This window comes from Cetorhinus maximus, chromosome 9 (assembly GCF_964194155.1).
Source record: "Cetorhinus maximus chromosome 9, sCetMax3.hap1.1, whole genome shotgun sequence".
NCBI lineage: Eukaryota > Metazoa > Chordata > Chondrichthyes > Lamniformes > Cetorhinidae > Cetorhinus > Cetorhinus maximus.
Window position 1 is genome coordinate 99,945,243 of NC_135887.1, and position 20,256 is coordinate 99,965,498.

At 43.4% G+C, this 20,256-nt stretch overlaps 1 protein-coding gene and 1 long non-coding RNA gene across 6 annotated transcripts in view; one reads left to right on the forward strand and one right to left on the reverse strand.

The window, feature by feature from the left end:
• The window catches only part of dennd5a (DENN/MADD domain containing 5A), a 367,813-nt gene that overhangs the window by 126,393 nt on the left and 221,164 nt on the right, over positions 1–20,256 (forward strand). The gene's annotated exons all lie outside the window — the stretch shown is intronic.
• LOC144684864 (uncharacterized) overlaps positions 4,995–20,256 on the reverse strand; it is a 65,569-nt gene continuing 50,307 nt past the window's right edge. Inside the window, exon 3 of the long non-coding RNA XR_013577578.1 lies at positions 4,995–5,150. This is a non-coding gene — a long non-coding RNA (uncharacterized LOC144684864). The remainder of the gene's footprint in view (positions 5,151–20,256) is intronic.

Genomic DNA, 20,256 nt, shown 5'->3' on the forward strand with positions numbered 1-20,256 from the left:
ATTAGGCTTCATACTGGTTTGATTAAAGAGAGTGGCGCTCTGCCATTTAAGAGGGCATTTAAGAGTCAACCACATTGAACTTAGAGGCCAGACTGTGTAGGGACACTAGATTTCCTTCCCTAAAAGACACTAGCATTTTAATGACAAGTGGTAGTTTCAGCAATAAATGCTGGCCTTGCCAATGATACCCATATCACAAGAATTGATACACACAGGAGAAAAAAATAATAAATGAGTTGGTTATTTTCTAATTTTTTACTCTGCAATTCTACCCCCTCCTTGTTGACTGAAGTAAGGTGTGGCTGTAATGCAATATTTTAAATTATTTATTCATTCACTGGACATGGACACACTGTTGAGGGCAGCATTTATTACTCATTGCGAATTCCCCTCGAGAAGGTGATGAGAAGTCTCCTTGAACCACTGCAATCAATGAGGTGAAGATAGTCTCACAGGTTAGATAGATTTTCAAGATTTTGCCCCAGTGATGATAAAAGAGTAGTGGTATATTTCAAACTCAGAATGGCGTGTGACTTGGAGGGAAGTTTAGGAATGGGTCGTGTTCCATTTGCCTGCTGCCCTTGTCCTTCTTGGTGGCAGAGGTTGTGGGTTTGGGAGGTGCTGCTGCAGAAGCCTTTGTGTGATGCTGCAGTGCATCAGTGTGGATGGTACACACTGTAGCCAAAGTTTTACAAAATGGGTGAATTTGAACTGAAAGGAGTAAAATATTGTCAATATCAGTAGGAACATTTGGATTCTAGCAAGGACAAAGATTTTTAAAACCATATTGCACAAGTCAAAAGGATCCTGCTTTTTATCAGGATGATTTTGTGTACCTGTATTTTATGACTAAAATCTTTCATCTGTACACATTTTCTGTTTGCTCAGCATGACTTCCTGTTGTCATGTTTTGTCCGCTTCTTTTTGGAACATAGGAACATGAGTAGGCCATTTAGCCCCTTGAGCCTGTTCTGTTCTTCAGTGACATCATTGCTGATCTGTGGCCTAACTCCAAATATCTGCCTTATCCCAATATCCCTTAACACCTCTGATAGATTTTTTAACAATCTCATTTATAAAATTAACAATTTATCCAGCATCAATTGCCATTTGCGGAAGAGAGCTCCAAACTTCTACCACCCTTTGTGTGAAGAAGTGTTTCCTAATTTTACTCCTGAAAGGTTTGGTTCTAAATGTTTCACTCTGCCCAACAATTGGAAATAGCTTCTCCCTATATATTCAATTTTTGTTCCACTTAATATCTTGCATACTTCAATCAAGTTGCCCGTTAAACTTCTAAATTCCAGGGAATACAGCTCTAGTTTGTTCAAACTCTTCTTGTAGCATAACCCTTGGAGTCTAAGTATCATTCTAGTAAATTTATGCTGTAATCCTCTGACCAATATATCTTTCCTAAGGTGTGGTTCTCAGACTACTTGCTCTAACCAAGACTTTGTGTAGCTGAAGCATGACCTCTTCACCTCTTGTATTCTAGTCCTCTAGATATATAATCCATTCACCTCTTTGTTAATGAATACAATTAATAGTTGAGGCCCCAAAAAGGATCCTTGTGGGACACTACTAATCATATCCTGCCAATTAAATGTACCTGCCATTATCCCTACCCTTTGTCTCCCCCCACCTAGCCAATTGCCTAGCTGGATCAATAATTTGTCTTAAATACTGTGAGCTTCAACTTTAGTCTCTTATAAGGGACTTTAGGACTTTATCAAATGTCTTCTGGAAGTCAATATAAATAATATCCATTAACATTCTCTGTTTACTCGTCACCTCTTCAAAAGAATTCACTCTGAATTATCAGGCATGACCTGCCTACTATAAATTCCCATGTCCTCACTTAACTGCTCCAAAATACAGCTAAATCCCTTTTCCCCTCTGCAGTACTGCTCAATGCCATTGCTATCCAATTCCAGTTGGTGTACCTTGCATACCATCCTGCAGTGTATTATCAGTTTGTAAATCTGAGGTATAAACGATAAATACGTTGGCAAAGAAATAACATTTTCGTAGCATTAGATAGTATTGAGGATACCATCCATTATGTTGTTTGGTGCTACTACTGTGGCACGGATTCAGGATGGATCTGGCAGCTCGGGTCTGGGCGTCTATGGGCACTATCATCAGTGGAGTTGTCTCTGGTGGCGGTCTGCATTTAGCCTCATGGCCCGACATGTCCCTCACTCTACCATTGCCATCAAGTCAGATGATCAATCAGGACATCAGTATACTAGATGGGTTTTTATGACAAGTGGTAGTTTTAGCTTTAAATTCCATCAGCTGCTGCGATGGAGTTTGAGCTCATGTCCCCACAGCATTATTTGGGGCCTCTGGATTACTAGTCCAGTGGCACTGCCACTGCACCACCGTCTTCCTATGTACATTATAGGGAATACCCAGTGTGACTCCAGTTTCACTCCCTGTAAATCAGTGCCCAAATGTTATCTCTCATGTGGCATAACCTCCCATTGTTAGTAAGTCGCAGTGCCTATGCCTTACTGTGAGCTATGCCAGTGGTGATTTACATCTAGTGTATTAAACACTAGACTTTGTATCCATTTTCTGTCAACATTTCCCATTACAAATTCTTCACCCACCTTTAGTGGATATTGCCTATGTAAACTTTTCATACTATATTTACACACTCCAGCCAATGGTAGGAGTGTATTATTACAGTAGGACAAGTTTAGACAGGGAGTTTGTATTATAAATGTGAACATGTTGGGGGGGTTGAATTTTAATGGGCAAGATGAGGTTGGTTCTGGTGCATCCAGGGAGTTAAATCCCCTAAAAGTGGAGTCAGGTTGGGAACCTTACATCATCTTGCCTCTTCTGAGTTTCAACTAGTTGGGTTTGAAGGTGAGTGGGGAGACATTGCCAAGATACTACAAGTCAGATGCCCACAAGTGCATCAACCAGTTCACCAACACCTTGTTTGCCAAGGCTGCTAATTATACCAACTTTTCCAGGGATGAGGCCACTCAAATCCCTAGGGCTGTCGGCTTCACAGCCATTGGCTGGATTTCCACAGGTCCAGGAAGTGATTGATTGCACACAGGGAATCAAACAAGGGTGTCCTACATGGAATGCTATAATTCAGCCTCTAATAAAATTACAGAGCTATGATCGAATCTTAGAAAAACCTGTGGCAGCCAAGGTGGCCTGAGATCTGCAGGAATCTTCGTGGATTGGAAGGGCTTGCACTTCCTTAATGTCCAGCAAGTTTAGGACCATTGCAAAATCATCATGCATGTTTGTGCCAGATATCCGGGGTGCTGCCATGACTCCTTCATTCTTCAAAAATCTCATCTACCTCAGGTTTTCTCTCTACCGCACAGTCTCTGAGGCTGGTGGTTGGGAACCAGGAGCTACCCACTGAAGGCCTAGCTGCTGATTCCTGTGAGGAGCCCTACCACAGAACCAGAGGAGTGCTATAACATGAGCCATATCATCGCTGGTACAATAATTGAGCAAGTGATTGTGTTGCTCAAGATGCAGCTCAGGTGCCAGGAAAGATCTGGAGGTTACCTTCAATGTGCCCAAGCAAGGATTTCTAGGATTGTTTTGGTCTGCCTTGCCCATCACAACATGGCATTGCAGAGAGAAGTGGCACTGCAGCAAGAGGAAGGTGGCATCCTCTGAGGAGGAGGGGTTTGACGGAGGCTTCCGATGTGCCTATGGTGCCTGCAGTTGCACACCTGGCTGCCAGGAAAGCCTGCAATAGACTCATTCAGGCACGCTTCACTTAAAATGTGTCTCTGCAGCCATCATAAAACATGTGACCCCTGCTCCACCAACACATCTCATTCCAACAGTTGACTAGTGAACCATCACACTTGTTCTTCATCAAGGCTAATCATGGCATTCACCAGAAGACCGGGGTGAATGTGGGATGCAACAAAATAGAGGCCATGAGAATGAGTTCACATAGAGCCATACATTCATTGAGTGAAACTCATTATTAGTACATTAACGTTGTTATAAATAATGTGCAACTTGTGCAACTAAAACGTCTTCCTTGACTACTTTCAATCACTTGTATATTGTGCTACCCCTCTAGCTTCAGCTGAGTGGGAGGCAGGCTACACATTATCTTGCTCTTAGACATGAGACGCCTGTGACGGATGTCCTCTGGGTCATGGAGACCATGAGGGCCCTGCCAAAGACTGTTCCACCTGCACTTGTGCAGGGGCCGGCTTGGATATTGGGGCAGGAGATAGCTTGTGTGGCTCTGCCTGAGCAAGGGTAGAGAAACAGGGTGCTGTGAGAACAGTCCCCATTGCCATATACCCTTTCCTGTGTCTTTCCTCTCAGGGCCTACCTAACTGCCAGCGGTAGAGCATTTGGCTGCATGTCTTCTGTAAAGTGGCAGCTGTTAGTCTGGACCAGCATGCAGTCGGTGGCCTGCTGCATCTGATTTCCTATGGAGATGGTGACCAGTGCAATTGTCTGAGAGATTCTGGCACTAATGCTCGGGATGCGCTTCTCTATTCTCTCTCCAAGGGTGTGCACTGCCATCGGAAATGCTGACAGCAGCATACACATTTCCCTTTGTTGCTCCATATGTTTTTTTCATGGCCCATGAGGCTAAGCATCTAGGTCCAGCTGATCAGAACTTGGAGTGTGCTGCACTCTCTGACGGGGACTCTACACTACTTTCCCTTTCTCCAGCACATACTCCTGCTCACATGTGATGTGCTGCATATTTCACTCTATCTGTCATGCATGACCCACCGAGGTGTGTGTACCTGTGTCAATGAAGGGTGTGCAAGAGTCATGTGATGGGGCATCTTCAAAGTGCTCTTTGGCCTGGTGCCTCATCATCTCCATCAGGACACGCAAAGGACCTATGGGAAATGAAAGACATGAGTTAGTGCTGAGAATGAAAAAGGGTAGAAACTCAGCATATGTAGATCTTGACATGTCATTTACTGATGTCATCAATTCAATATGAGTTGTGTCAAATGGCAAATGCTGTCACCAGGTATCCAGGTCAACCCCATAATTCCACTGCTGAGTCCAATACTTGTGCCAACTTGTTGATCTTCAGGCTGTTCCCCCTCCATTGTGGTCAGGGTAGCAATGGCTGTAGTTCCAACCCCTGGTTCTCTCTGGTGTTTGTGGGTGTTGTTCTGCAATGAGAGAAGGCAGAGCGTTATGAGTGTTGTGGGTAGAATGATAACATTTAAGGAGGCTAACCGTGAGGAGTGGGTGCGAGGGGACAATAGGATGAGGGCAAGTCTGAGTGCTGTCTGTTGAGATGGAAATTTGGAGAATTTGTGTAACAGCAAGGTGTGCCAATCAGAGTACTGTGCAGGAGAATGCTAGGGAGGTCAGAGAGTGATGGTTTCCAGCTGAGAGTGGCATGACACTTGGCCTTGCAGACCTAATGAGGTTATTAAATCTTTTCTGGGACCGAATTCATGTACTGGGCATCACACTCCTACTGCTCACAGCATCTGCTATTTCCAGCCACGTCTGCTTCATTAAACTGGCTGGCCTCCTTCTCTTGCCCTCAGGTAAGAGGACTTCTCGTCTAACCTTCTCTGTGTTCATCATTATCTTTGAGAAAGAATCCAGGAATTGGGGAGTGGGTGGGGCAGGCTTCCCGGGTCTTGCTTCCATAGTCCAGGCATTTGGCTTCATAGCAAGATTTCCTGCAGCCTTTCAGGCCCCTACTGGGGTTCATTTGAATAATGACCTTTTATCAATAGACCTGACGTGTGATCCCATCTTCCCCCTCTCATTGGAAAACCCAGAAGCACGATGCTAATGCTGTATCTGGATTAAACAGCTACAGCAAAGCTCAGTACTAAAACAGACTAGTTTCCAACGCGCTACAGGTCTCACTGTTGCTCCAGGGGCTATCTGTTTAAAATTCCACCCAGGATTTTAGAGTGGAAATTTAAAAATGGGCAAAATGATTTACAAACCCTGAGCTAAATACTCCCCAAATATCTAACCCAGCTTCACCTGAAGACTATACTTTGTGTTAACATCCCATGCACAATGCACAGCAGACTGACTACTTTTTAAAGTAAAATCTCAGAAATCATCTTAAGCAATAGATCTGAAGTTGCAGTCCAATCAGTTAAATAAATATGCCATACCATAATTGGACTTGGGACACAGATTGAATGGCAGAACAGGGTCAATGGCCCACTCCTCCTCCAATTGTTCTATGTTCATGAATTAATTATTATTAAGATTTAGAACAGCATGTCAGTGCTGGCTAGAACAGGATGAATTAGTGATTGCAAACTTGAAGGTTCTGTAACGTAACCTGCAGAGACCAATAGTGTGCACGTGTTCAGTTTGAAAAAAAGTTCAATTTTTATCGCTGCCAATTTTTATCTATTTCAATTTTTATCTATTTCAAATGTAGTTTCAGCTGAGCATTTGATTATTGAAACTGACCATGATATTTGAACATGGGTTCTCATTTGTTCAAATAACTTAATTAATTTGTTCTTTCTAAGAGATTTTGCACACTCTGTAAACTGCTGATTCATTCTCTTAATTTCTTTTGGCTTACTGTATAAGTTTGAGTATTACATGTGCCAAGACAGCTTTACAGTTGTATGTGGGGTATAGGATACAGTTGTGCACTATATTTATGTCACCTTTGTGCTGTTACTGAAAGAAAAAAAGCTGGATAAAATAACTACTGTTCAAGAAGGCAGCAAACCACCACCTTCTCTAGGGCAATTAGGGATGGGCAATAAATGTGATGCCCATATCCCATGAATGAATGAATGAATAAATAAATAATTCTATATTATATACAATTCAGGTGCACACACCACCTGGGATAGTTTATTGAGTAAAATGCACTGTGTAATGTAATCCTAAACTATAGAGACCTGGAAGACCCCACGGTTCTACATTTTAAACTGATGAACCAAATCTGTTTACACTCAGAAATCCATATCAGCTATGCATATTTACAGTGGTTGAATACATTTGTGCATTATTCAAAATTATCTTTATGGTAATTGACATTTATGATTGGACCATTTTTGTTTAGGTTTTTTGAGCTTTTTTAATAAAGAAATCTTCTAATGTATGTAACTATTTTTATTAACTGTATGCATTTGGAAGCCTTTATGTAAATAGGAGTGTGCCTTAAATGCATCATCTAGGTGCACTTGTTAATCTCTAATTTAAAGAATACATGCACTAGCTGACCTAATGCATTATATAATTAAAAGAAGTGGTAAAATCTTTTAGTATGCTAATGCAACATATAACAATTCAATGAACAAGTTTGGATTATGATTACTTAAACTGTGAAGTTTATTTACTGAATTGTAAGAGTTCAGTGAGGAAAAGGGAAAGACTTCTTCAGTGCTTCTGGCTAAAACAACAAAAAGTTGGGCCTTATCCTTTCCTTTGCAATTAACAGTGACTTAATATATATCTATGTATATCTTATTTCTTCAGGACATGTGTAATATTCATTGAGACTGAACTAAACAGCTCAGCAAATTTAAAGGAATGTTATAAATAAAGTAAATAATACTTTACCTCTCTCTGACATTTTCTTTTGCAAACCATTGCTGTATTATGGAATGCACTTTAGAACATTCCTCCTTTATCCCTTTAAATCTGTTGTACTGTAGACATGACCAGTGCTTAATAACAAGATAATAGACAATTTGCTGAGCTAAAACAGAATTACCTGGAAAAACTCAGCAGGTCTGGCAGCATCGGTGGAGAAGAAAAGAGTCGACGTTTCGAGTCCACATGACCCTTCAACAGTTCTGTTGAAGGGTCATGTGCACTCGAAACGTCGACTCTTTTCTTCTCCACCGATGCTGTCAGACCTGCTGAGTTTTTCCAGGTAATTCTGTTTTTGTTTTGGATTTCCAGCATCTGCAGTAGTTTTTTGTTTTTAATTTGCTGAGCTGTTTAGTTCAGTCTCAATGAACATTACACATCCCCTGAAGAAATAAGATTACATAGATGTATAGTAAGTGACTGTTAATTGCACTTCAAACCAAAATTGATTGTGAGAAGTTCTTTAAGACATTTTAACAGGGATAAAATGGTATATAAACATTTTTAAAATTTAGTGATGGAATAGATAATAAGGAATGATGTTTATTTGATCCAGTTTAACTCCTTTTGGAATTGGCATGTGTGCATTTTACCAGACAATTGGTGGTCTATTCGCAGTGGAGTGCTTTAGAAAATATTCAGTAGGAAATTGGAAGGGGCTGAGAAATATAAAAGGAACTTTGATAAATCACCTACACATCAGTGAAAGACCCATAATCATGTTTAATTTGTTAATATTGTGACACCTTTTTTCATAACTTTTTCTTTCTTCTGGCCTTTTCAGTCAGATGAGTTTTTTTGTCTATGGTAGTTTTAAAAAATATTTTTAGCAATATTTGGCCTGCCACAGCCTATTCTCATTGAAATAATGCCTGTGGCCTCTGTTGTTCTACCGTTGTCTGGCACCTGGAAATCACTGCAACGTTTATTTTTGGACGAGGACATGCATTTATCCATTTTTACAGACTGACTGGTCAGACTCCAACTGCTCAAGTGGGCCACCAGCTTTTTTATGTGGTTATCCAATGAGACAGCACAATTCCTGTTCTGCCACCCATCATATGACAATGTGATGAGTGAAAGTGGAAAGAAGGGAAAAAATAAACTACAGACAGGTACAGAATATAACACAAAGGTAATGCTAAAAGAGCTGAGGAGAAATCTGTACTGCAGATAGACTGAAATGGGAAAAAGTGGCAATGACCTTTTTAAAAAGTATGTAGAGAAAATGCTACAGAAAAATATCTGTCAGAGACATAATAGAAACTCTAGGAGAGAAGAGATGACACAAGGGGAAAGGAGTGCACGAGTCATGACAAAAAAATTGTGAGCATGTGGAGGGGAGAACAAATGCAAGGAAAAAGCAAGAAGATTGATGGAAATAGCAGATTGGTGATGAAGTACAGGAAATTGACCAAAGCCATGTAAGGCATTCAATAAAAATGCCAACAAGTTGGTGAAGCACCTCCTTGCTGGTTCCCTGCTGAAACCATCAATCTCTTCACACAATTAAACTTCGTGTTTAATTCCCATCATAGACTCGCTCCTTCGTTTCTTTGTAACCCCTTCCAAGTTCCCTCCCAAGTTCCCTCCCTAGATCCTTCTGAGCTATTAAGATCTTCCTCAAAACTCACCTCTTTGACCAAGCATTTTGTCACCTTCCTATTATGAAGCCTTTAGCTCAGTGTTCAATTTTTGGATTATGCCTCTGTGAAGCATCTTGGGGCATTTTTCTACTTTCGGGGCACTACAATGCAATTTAATTTCATGCCTAATTGTTTCCCTATTCTGAGACTATGTTGTACTGTAAGGTTTTCCTTGTGCTGATAAAATTAGAATTGCTAATATTCATAGGGATGATTGTTAGTCTGTTGCTCTAAACTATATTTGGAATGGAGTGTTATGGGCCTAAACCAGATCCCCAAGTTTTTGGTAAGATCTGGTTAGGGACCAATAACATTTTGTTTAAAGTAGGCACATCGCGGGGAGGCGATGGCGTAGTGGTATTGTCGCTGGACTAGTAATCCAGAGACCCAGGGTAATGCTTTGGGGACCCGGGTTTGAACCCTGCAGATAGTGGAATTTGAATTCAATGAAAACATGGAATTAAAAGGCTGATGATGACCATGAAACCATTGTCGATTGTTGTAAAAACCCATCTGGCTCACTAATGCCCTTTAGGGAAGGAAACCTGTTGTCCTTACCTAGTCTGGCCTACACATGATTCCAGACCCACAGCAATATGGTTGACTCTTAAATGCCCTCTGAAATGGCCTAGCAAGCCACTCAGTTGTAACAAACTGCTACAAAGTCACAAAAATGGAATGAAAACAGACGGACCACCTGGCAATGACCTAGGCACTGGAAACAACAACGGCAATCTCAGCCCTGTTGACCCTGCAAAGTCCTCCTTACTAACATCTGGGGGCTAGTGACAAAATTGGGAGAGCTATCGCACAGACTAGTCAAGCAACAGCCTGACACAGTCATCCTCACGGAATCATACCTTACAGATAATGTCCCAGACACTACCATCACCAACACCATCCCTGGGTATGTCCTATCTCACCGGCAGGACCGGCCCAGCAGACGTGGCGGCGCAGTGGTATACAGTCGGGAGGGAGTTGCTTTGGGAGTCCTCATCATCGACTCTGGACCCCATGAAGTCTCATGGCATCAGGTCAAACATGGGCAAGGAAACCTCCTGCTGATTACCATGTACCGCCCTCCCTCAGCTGATGAATCAGTACTCCTCCATGTTGAACACCACTTGGAGGAGCACTGAGGGCGGCAAGGGCACAGAATGTACTCTGGGTGGGGGACTTCAATGTCCATCACTAAGAGTGGCTCAGTAGCACCACGACTGATCACCAGCCTGAGTCCTGTAGCACATAGCTGCTAGACTGGGTCTGCGGCAGGTGGTGAGGGATCCAACAAGAGGGAAAAACATACTTGACCTCATCCTCACCAACCTGCCTGCCGCAGATGCATCTATCCATGACAGTATTGGTAGGAGTGACCACCGCACAATCATTGTGGAGACGAAGTCCAGCCTTCACATTGAGGATACCCTCCATCGTGTTGTGTGGCACTACCACCGTGCTAAATGGGATAGATTTCAAACAGATCTAGAAACTCAAGACTGGACATTCATGAGGCGCTGTGGGCCATCAGCAGCAGCAGCAGAATTGCACTGGAATACAATCTGTAACTTCATGTCCTGGCATATCCCCCACTCTACCATTACCATCAAACCAGGGGATCAACCCTGGTTCAATGAAGAGTGCAGGAGGGCATGCCAGGAGCAGCAGCAGGCATACCTAAAAACGTGGTGTCAACCTGGTGAAGGTATCACACAGGACTACTTGTGTGTCAAACAGCATAAGCAGCAAGTGATAGACAGAGCTAAGCGATCCCGCAACCAACGGATCAGATCTAAGCTCTGCAGTCCTGCCACATCCAGTAGTGAATGGTGGTGGACAATTAAACAACTCACTGGAGGAAGAGGCTCCACAAATATCCCCATCCTCAATGATGGAAGAGCCCAGCACATCAGTGCAAAAGATAAGGCTGAAGCATTTGCTACATTCTTCAGCCAGAAGTGCTGAGTGGATGATCCATCTCGACCTCCTCCGAAGGTCCCCAGCATCACAGATGCCAGCCTTCAGCTAACTCAATTGACTCCACATGATATCAAGAAACAGCTGAAGGCACTTGATACTGCAAAGGCTATGGGTCCGAAAAATATTCCGGCAATAGTACTGAAGACTTGTGCTCCAGAACTAGCCACACCCCTAGCCAAGCTGTTCCAGTACAGCTGCAACACTGGCATCTAACCAGCTATGTGGAAAATTGCCCAGTTATTTCCTGTCCACAAAAAGCAGGCCAAATCCAACCCGGCCAATTATCGCCCCATCAGTCTACTCTCGATCATCAGTAAAGTAATGGAAGGGGTCATCAACGTGCTATCAGGTGGCACTTGCTTAGCAATAACCTGCTTACTGACACCCAGTTTGGTTTCTGCCAGGGCCACTCAGCTCCTGACCTTATTAAAGCCTTGGTTCAAAAATGGACAAAAGAGCTGAACTCCTGAGGTGAGAGTGACTGCCCTTGACATCAAGGCCGCATTTGACTGAGTGTGGCATCAAGGAGTCATAGCAAAACTGGAGTCAATGGGAATCAGGGGGAAAACTCTCCGCTTGTTGGAGTCATACCTAGCTCAAAGGAAGATGTTTGTGGTTGTTGAAGGTCAGTCATTTCAGCTCCAGGACATCACTGCAGGAGTTCCTCAGGGTAGTGTCCTCGGCCCAATCATCTTCAGCTGCTTCATCAATGACCTTCCTTCCAACATAAGGTCAGAAGGGGTGATGTTCGATGATGATTGCACGATGTTCACCATTCGTGACGACTCAGATACTGAAACTGTCCATGCCCAAATGTAGCAAGACCTGGATAATATCAAGGGTTGGCTGACAAGTGGCAAGTAACATTTGCACCACATAAGTGTCAGGCAATGACGATCTCCAACAAGAGAGAATCCAATCATCGCCCCCTGATGTTTAATAGCATTAGCACCGCCGACTCCCCTATTATAAACATCCTGGGGATTATCGTTGACCAAAAACTGAGCTGGACTAACCATATAAATACTGTGGCTACAAGAGCAGGTCAGAGGCTAGGAATCATGCGACGAGTAACCCACCTCCTGACTCCTCAAAGCCTGTCCACCATCTACAAGGCACAGGTTGGAAGTGTGATGGAATACTCCCCACTTGCCTGGACGAGTGCAATCTTGTTGAAACTTTGTCTCCCTCATGAGGGTCTCCAAACTTTTCACTCAAAGCCAGTCCGACTTGAACTGCCCCAACAACTGTACCTCTCCCAGGGTTTCAGTCTTGTCTCCCGAGACTCCGTTCCCCTGGATTTCAGAGTCTGCATTCCAGCCTCTACTTACTGGCACCATTTCAGCTCTTCAATAGCCGTCTAGTTTCACTGGGTTGGCACTGCTCCTGGATTTCACCAAGCTCCAATCTCCCCAGCTACAGAAGCTATAATTGGCTACCAGGGCTTCTTCTGAGCCCTAACCCTTTGCAGCATGAACCAGTAACCTTCTGTCACCTTCTCAACTCCCCAGGACTTCTCCTGAGCCCTAATTGAACAGAGCTATCAAATGGCTCCTGGGACTTCAGAGCCCCAATTACACACAGTTAGCAAACAGCAACACTTTTGCTGCCAGGAGCCTGTTAACAGCACCTTTTTGGTATGGCCTTGTCCCTTGCTGCAGAATACTCACTCCTCTAGCAAACACATGATAATTTGAAACCCTAGCTCCACCCATTCCCATGATGATGTAGCCTTCCAGGACTCTCTGAATGCTTTCAAATTAATAGCAACTCAGACTCCCAAAACAAAACAATTCTCTATGCTGCATTTCTTTGTAAGCAGTATAGACACTTCATTTCCAATTCTCCAGCTCCCAGCTGCTATTTTGTGATCTTACCTTTCTAGCTGTTAACCCCTGTCAACATGGCCCAAACTTTTAAACGTTAAACTTTCACCTTCCCAGAACTAAAAATTACCTCTAAAATTTTACTATGAACCATGAACTAGGTGTTTATAACAGTAGAGTCTCTTGAGTTGAAGGAACTACAATAAAATCAAGCATGTAATTTGCTTCAGTTTTACAGTTTCTAATTTTGACTCAGTTATAATTTCTTTATTAAATTTATATTAAATTATAAGTTGCATACATATATTTGTTGACTGTGTTCGGCATAGATAAAAGTATATATTAAGGTGCAAGGTAGCCGTTAGATTATAAGTAACCTTCAACGGGAATTAACCAGGGACTAAATTTAGGTCAAATGTGTTTTACTAATTATTTAATTGTGTCAACAGTATGAATATTTTGTTCTTACGGAATAAGAGTTCAGCATGCTACTTGAACAGATTTTAACTAAATAAACTGTATTGGGGTTTGGCAGGGATGCAAGAAAGTAACACAGACACCTGCAAACAAAGAAATTGTCAGGAAAATATTCGAATTTGAAGCAGCAAATGGATCATCATTTGCTTTTGAGAACTTGTTTAAATTCTAGCAATGTCTCCAGTGCGAACTGGTGCATGTGGAAGGAAATTTAGACTGTTGGCAGTTGTACAAAATAGTGCTGCTTTGTCTGGCATGGTATATTTTTTTTCTTGCTATGAAGCTGACCTGCCGGCAGAATAAAGTGCTTCACCATTATTAGGATTTTAGCCAAATGGTGACGTATCTATTGAGGAATTTTGAATAGCTACTGTTAGATGTTTATTACAGAGAAATATTTTATGATGTTTCAACTCCTGCAGCAGGAAGAAAAAAAACATGTGAATTCTTGTATACGTAGATATAAATGTTTAAACAACTTTGGGTAGAATAGTGAAAATTTGTACTTAAAGAAACACTGCTCAAGTGCCAGACATTCTTGATTAGGGTACTTGAGTTTTAGCAATAGTATTGTGTTCGGCCAAAAATGTTTTATTATCTAATGCTTTTGGCAGAATTTTAGGTGCTAGTGGGGGTGGGCTCAGAGACTGGCAGGTGAGAAAATTAGTGCTGCTGGCTGGAGTGCCAGTTTTATTTTGCAGTTTCTGCCTCCACCTATTTTCCTGAGGATGGGGAAAGCGAGCCCTAGAAACCTAGCTGATTTGGAAATGAAGCCAGTTTCTTTTGTTAATGAGCTCAATGTTTGCTTCTAAAGGGTCAGTGGGCACACAGGTTGTATGCTGGTTCAGGGACAGTCCAGGTGCATGGAGGTGGCAAAACAGTAACAAACAAGTCATGGCTGCACCATGAAATTAGGTGGGCCCATAAAAGGGACCATGGCTGAGAGAGGCACAAAGCAGTTGGCTCACAGGTGCCATTGGGGATGTAGAGGTTGCAGGGAGAGTAGTCTGTGTCTGTATGGGCAGTGGAGGGAGACTTGAAAGTCGTGTATCAGGGAGCCATAAGAGGAGGCTATTAGGGTTCCGGACATTATTGTGAATGTAGCTGAGCACAAGTAAGGCAACGACAGGTGGTGGGATTAGAGTTCTCAGATATTGGGTCGAGTGGAGAAGAGGATCGCTATCATCAGCAGCAGAGGCAGAGCCCCAGGCATGAAGAGAGCACAGGAAAGGAATGAGGGGCAGGAACTCAATGGAGCCATACCCGCAGCATAGGTGTAATGCCAAAGACTAAGCTACTTGGACATGTTGGATAACCAGTGCCGCAGAAGATTGCGCCTATCCAGACTTCTCACTCAGAATTATACTCTTATAGTGAAAGACCTCATACCACTGCTTTCCATGCCATGTCAGTAGCCGTCAAAGTCACTGTGGCCTTTAACTTCTTCCTTTATAGCTCTTTCCAAGGTTCAGCAGTGGACCTTGGTGGCATCTAGCAAGTGGCGGCAACCATTCCACCCAACAGGATGCCTTATTTGTGAAAATTGGTTAGTATGTTCAATTTCAGATAGATGGGGCCTCGGAGGCAGAAAAGGCAGTAGGATTAGTGGGGTTTGCCTCCATCTCTGGATTCCTGCAGGTGAAGGGCATCTTCAGTTGCGCCCATGTGGTCATTGAGGCACCAAGTGTGCAGCCAGTGAGATTAATCAACAAGAAGGGCTTCCATTCCTTCAATGTTCAACAAGTCTGCAATCAGACCAAGAGCTTAACACACATGTGTGCTTGCAATCATGGCAGCTGGCACCCTCCAGCTGTCCGGTGTGTCGCAGCTCCTCATTCCATCCCCCAAACTTTGTGGATGGAAGCGATGGCTACTCACTCCTTTGTGATTCTGAGATAGAGGTGCTCAACCGAAGCCATCTGCTTACAAGGGCCACCATTGAGGAGGACATCAGGCTTCTGATGAGGCGGGATCAGTGCCTGGACCAGTCAGGTGGTGGCCAGAAGTACAATTCTGTAAGGGATTTTTCATTTTTCACGGGATGAGCACATTGCTGGCTAAGCCAGTTGCCCATCCCTAATAGCCCTTGAGGATGTGGTGGTGAGCCGTCGCCATGACGAATAAGGCAGATGAGTTGAGGGCACAAATTAACACATGGAAGTATGATGTCATTGCTGTCACAGAGACATGGTTGAGAGAGGGGCAGGATTGGTAACTCAATATTCCAGGATATAGGGTCTTCAGGCGAGATAGGGAAGGAGGTTTAAGAGGAGGGGGTATCACAATATTGATCAAGGAATCAATTACAGCAGTAAGGAGGAATGACATCTTAAAAGGCTCCTCAAATGAAGCCATATGGGTAAAACTTAAAAACAAAAAAGGAGCAATCACATTGCTGGGAGTGTACTGAAGGCCCCCAAACAGTCAGAGAGAAATAGAAGAGCAGATATGTAGGCAAATTTCAGAGAATTATAAAAATAATAGGGTAGTAATAGTGGGGGATTTCAACTTCCCCAACATTAACTGGGTTAGTCATAGTGTGATAGGTTTACAGGAAGTGGAATTCTTAAAATGCATCCAGGAGAGCTTTTTAAGCCAGTTTATAGAAGGTCCTACAAGAGAGGGCGTGGTCCTGGACTTAATTTTAGAGGATGAAGCCGGGCAAGTGATAGAGGTATCAGTGGGGGAGCATTTTGCAGATAGTGATCATAACTCAGTTAGATTCAAGGTTGGTATGGAAAAGGACAAAGATGGGCCAGGAATCAGAGTTCTAAATTGGGGGGGAAGGCCGATTTTAATAAGATCAGATATGATTTGGCCAGAGTGGCTTGGGAGCAGCTACTTTTAGGTAAATCTATGTCAGAGCAGTGGGAGATTCATTCAAGAAGGAAATAGGGAGAGTACAGGGCCAACATATTCCAGTAAAGACAAAGGGTGGGACCAACAAATCCAGGGAACCCTGGATTTCGAGGGATATACAGGATTGGATAAAGAGAAAAAGGGAGGCTTATGGCAGATACCGAAGGCTCAAAACAGCGGAAGCCCTAGAGGTGTACAGAATGTATAGGGGGAACTTAAAAAGGAAATTAGGAGAGCAAAAAGGGGGCATGAAAAAACATTGGCAGGTAAAATAAAGGAAAATCCAAAGTTATTTTACAAGTACATTAAGAGAAAGAGGATAACTATGGAAAGAGTAGGGCCTCTTAATGACCATAGTGGTAATTTCTGTGTGAAGCCGGAAGATGTAGGTAGGGTTCTAAATGATTACTTTGCGTCGGTGTTCACAATTGAGAGAGATGACGTGGGTATAGAAATCATGCAGAAGGACTGTGATATAATTAAAGAAATTAGCATAGAAAGGGAGGAGGTTCTAAGTGGTCTGGCAGGCTTAAAAGTAGATACATCTCCAGGCCCGGATGAAATGTATCCCAGGCTGTTGAGTGAGGCAAGGGAGGAGATCGCGGGGCACTGGCAATAATTTCAATACCTCTCTGGCCACAGGAGAGGTGCCAGAGGACTGGAAGACAGCCAATGTGGTACCGTTATTCAGGAAGGGAGGAAGGGATAAACCAGGGAACTACAGGCCAGTCAGTCTAACCTGAAACTATTGGAAGCAAGTCTGAGGGACAGAATTAATCTACACTTGGAGAGGCAGGGATTAATCAAGGACAGTCAACATGGTTTTGTTAAGGGGAGGTCATGTCTGACCAATTTGATTGAATTTTTCAAAGCGGTGACCAGGTGTGTAGATGAGTGCAATGCATTTGACGTAGCTTACTTGGACTTCAGCAAGGTTTTTGATAAGGTCCCGCATGGGAGACTGATAATGAAGGTAAGAGCCCATGGGATCCAAGGCAATTTGGCAAATTGGATTCAGATTTGGCTGAGTGGCAGGAAGCAGAGGGTGATGGTCGAGGGGTGTTTTTGTGACTGGATGCCTGTGTTCAGTGGGGTTCCACAAGGATCAGTGTTGGGTCACTTACTGTTTGTGGTATATATAAACGATTTAGACTTGAATGCAGGAGGGGTGATCAGTAAGTTCACGGATGACACGAAAATTGGTGGGGTGGTAAATAGTGAGGAGGATAAATTACAGGAGGATATAGACTGGCTGGACAGATGGGCTGATCAATGGCAAATGGAATTTAATCCGGATAAGTGTGAGGTGATGCACTTGGGCAGGATAAACAAGGCGCAGGAATACATGATGAATGGTAGGTCCCTGGGAAGTGCCGAGGATCAGAGGGACCTTGGTGTGCATGTCCACCGGTCCCTTAAGGTAGCGGGACAGGTAGATACGGTGGTTAAGAAGGCCTATGGGATACTTGCCTTTATTAGCTGAGGCATAGAATATAAGTGCAGGGAGGTTATGCTGGAACTGTATAAACCGCTGGTTAGGCCACAGCTAGAGTATTGCGTGCAGTTCTGGAATCCGCATTATAGGAAGGATGTGATTGTACTAGAGAGAGTGCAGAGGAGATTTACCAGGATGTTGTCTGGGCTGGAGAGTTTTAGTTTTGAGGAGAGATTGGATAGACTGGGGTTATTTTCCCTGGAGCAGGGGAGATTGAGGGGGGACATGATTGAGGTGTATAAAATTATGAGGGGCATAGATAGGGTAGACAGGAAGAAACTTTTCCCCTTGGTAGAGGGATCAATAACCAGGGGGCATAGATTTAAGGTAAGGGGCAGGAGGTTTAGAGGGAATATGAGGAAGAATTTTTTCACCCAGAGGGTGGTGGGAATCTGGAACTCACTGCCTGAAAAGGTGGTAGAGGCAGAAACCCTCATAACATTTAAGAAGTATTTGGATGTGCACTTGCGATGCCATGACATACAAGGCTATGGGCCTAGTGCTGGAAAATGGGATTAGAATAGTTAGGTACTTGTTTGACCGGTGCAGACTCGATGGGCCGAAGGGCCTTTTTCTGTGCTGTAGACCTCTATGACTCTATGACTATGACTCTATGATTCGCTGCAATCACTGTAGATACATCCATAGCGCTGTTGGAAAGGGAGTTCCAGGATCTTGACCCAGTGACAGTGAAGGAACAGTGATATGGTTCCAAGTCAGGATGTTGTGTGACTTGGAGGGGAATTTGCAGTTGGTGGTGTTCCCATGCATCTGCTGCCTTTGCCCTTCTAGTTTTTAAGGTGCTGTTGAAAGAGCTTTGGATGAGTTGCTGCAGTGCATTTTGAATATATTGCACACTGCTGACACTGTGCGATGGTCAGTGAACATTTAAGGTGGTGGATCAGGTGCCATTCAAGCAAGCTGCTTTGTCCTGGATGGTGTCAAGCTTCTTGTGTGTTGTTGGAGCTGCATTCATCCAGGCAAGTGAAGAGTATTCCATCACACTCCTAACTTGTGCCTTGTACAGGCTTTGGGGAGTCAGGAAGTGATTTACTTGCCACAGAATTCCCAGTCTCCGACCTGCTCTTGTAGCCACGGTATTTATATGGTTAGTACAGTTCAGTTTCTGGTCAGTGGTAACCCCCTGGATGTTGATAGTGGGGGATTCAGTGATGGTAATGCCATTGAATGTTAAGGGGAGATGGTTAGATTTTCTCTTGTTGGAGATGGTCATTGCCTGGCACTTGTGCAGCACAAATGTTATTTCATTTGTCTGGATGTCGTTCAGGTCTTGAGCATATGGACACGGACTGCTTCAATATCTGAGAAGCCACAAATGATACTGACCATTGTGTAACCATCAACGAGCATCCCCACTTCTGACCTTATGAAGGGAAGGTCTTTGCTGAAGCAGCTGAAGATGGTTGGGCCTAGGACACAACCCTGACGAACTCCTGCAGCGATGTCCTGGGAAGAGATGCTTAAGCTCGAACAACCGCAAACATCTTCTTTTGTACTCGTTATGACTCCAACCAGTGGAGAGTTTTCCCCCTGATTCCCATTAACCTCAGTTTTTCTAGGACCCCTTGATGCTATGCTCAGTCGAATGCTGCCTTGATGTCAAGGCCAGTCATTCTTCTTACGATCCTGTTAGGGACCATTAACGTTTGAAGAAGAAATTCAAACACCCTGCAATTAATCAGCAGAATTACATCACAAGGTTTCATTTTTTTTTTGACAAAATTAAACTTTATCGTATGCATTAAAAGAAATTTAAATAAAGCAAACACCACTAATTTGACACTATAGCTTATAAAGACTTATGCTGTAACCCCGCCCCCACCACCACCAACCCCCACCCCCCGTCCAAAAGTGACCCTATCTTACAAAATCATCACAGCCCAAAAAGTATGCCATAGCCCTCTGGTATTTACTTTATATTTATCCTTCATATTCCAGCTATTTCTCCAGGTGAGCTTCTGCACAGGTCCTTCCATTTAACTTTTTGGCTATGCAGCCCTCCACCTTTTTCTTTACAGACGTCACCACTATGGTTGCCCCAGTCCTTTGTTCGGTTTGCTGGCTGATGTCCAGCTGCCTTCCCACAGCTTCCCAAGCTAACTTTGCTGACTGCTTTCTGCTGCAAGGCTCAGTAGATTTCTTCAGTAGCTACAAGCAGAAATCTTCCAGCTGCCTTTCCCTCATGAAACCCAAATTGAGATAGAACCCAACCAAGTTCCATGCAGTGAAGTTAGTATTTTCTCTGCTTCAAATGCAGGCATAACTGATTATTAACTCTTGTTGGCTCTCTCAAACTAGTATGATGCTGATTTAACCAAAGCAAAAGTACAACTGCCTCTGTTCCCAAACTGAACTTTCCGCTTGTGTCAGAAAATAC